Raw genomic sequence first — 1,702 nt, 5'->3', positions numbered from 1 at the left:
TGGAACTGATCCCCCTCTGTGCCACGTGTTAAGTTTCAAAAGCTAGTGTGGGAAGTGTGTTTTTATTAGAACAAAAATAAAAACAAAACAAAGCTGGCTGCTTTTTCGTAGTGATTCAGAAATCCAGGATGCATTTGCCTGCTACCCTTTCTGTATTACAGTACCCTGAGTCCATACAACAAAATTTACAGTGTTTTCAGGGAGGAGGAAAAAAGTGTGCTTATGTTGGAGGACCACCCTGTCTTACCCCAGCCTGCAGAGAGAAGGAGGAGCAGGGTGATTACCTGGCTCACATGGATGTCAGAGCAGCCCACAAGGGAGGGGAAGAGAGCAGGATTCACCCTCCCTCAGAAGTGCATTTTTATCTGCATTTTCGTTGTTTAAGTATAGTACTTCGCTGCCACGTAGCATCTAGAAGTGCTACGTTATAAAAAGAGGGGCATTATGCCTCCTTTAGTGGGGAAACAGAGGCACACAAGTGTCATAACCAGCCCAGGATTATCCAGCAGGACAGAGACAGTACTAGAAACCAGGTAACCCATGTGCAAAGGTAACTTTCACACTTACACTATGCTACAAATTACCTATACAGGCTGGTTTTTTCTAACCTTTTCTTCCTCCACATCTTACCCCCTTACATCAACACATCCCAAATTCGCAATCTCCAGGCCCAGTGCTGCATTTCCATCATCAGAACTCACACAAACCCACAGGGGAATCAGAGCTGGAGTCAAACCCATCTAAAGACGTTCTGACCCACCACTAAGCCACAGGCTATGCCCTAGCATGGTGTATGGACTCAGGCAACCACTGTTTCTGTCACTACAGCTTTCTGGTGCTTTCAGAGGAAAGCACTTGCACTGCAGGACGCACAACCTGGAATTAGTTGCAGGAAAGCCTTCCAGTCAAACTTGAGTCTTTGTACTCTCGCATGTTCCCTGCTGATGGGTTGCAGCCTAAACGAAGAAACATTTTCAGGTTTAAAAACTGAAGCTGAAGACTTAGTTTAAACTTTGGTACGATCACTTCTTCAGATCACGTAAATGGCAGAGAAACAGGTCCTTGGGCAAACAACTGGTAAGGTACTTCATTGAACAGCAGCTATGACAGCACGTGCCACAGGACGCCGTAGTGCTTTTGCAATGGGCCTGGCACACAGCGCACTGTGCAAGACCCAACCTTCTGCACTGGCTCCAGCAGAAAAAAGCCCCACTGATGGTCAAGGACAGACTTTGCTAACTTGAGCTCTTATTTTTCAAAGATACTCTTGCAGACCTCAGCATAAGGACACATCCAGGGCCAAGCTGCAGTATGCGGTACACTATATTCCACTACCTTAACTGAGAAAGCTGGACAACATTTAGGTTACACCAAGGATGCACTTGCCTCGTGGAACCACAGAGGATCAGGACAGCACAGAGGTAGCTCAAACCCATGACCTCTGACTTTGCAACTATTGTCACTGTCCTAAAGAGATTATAGGCTAAATTTAGATGTGATCAAATAACAGACACCCCAAGTCAAGCAACAATATGGCAGAGAACAAAAGGTATACGCAGATCTATTGAAGCATGAGCTCCATGAACAGTAGTTCTACAGGCATCAGCTCACTTGTGATCAGCATGGACTGAGGCATGAGGCATTCAGGAGATTTAAGTTTTAGTTGTATCTTAAAAGGTAATAAAATGTTCTTTACTCTCAC

Source organism: Nyctibius grandis, chromosome 8 (assembly GCF_013368605.1).
Source record: "Nyctibius grandis isolate bNycGra1 chromosome 8, bNycGra1.pri, whole genome shotgun sequence".
Taxonomy (NCBI): Eukaryota; Metazoa; Chordata; class Aves; order Nyctibiiformes; family Nyctibiidae; genus Nyctibius; species Nyctibius grandis.
The sequence above is the reverse complement of the archived record's forward strand: the minus strand, read 5'-3'. Positions refer to the sequence as shown.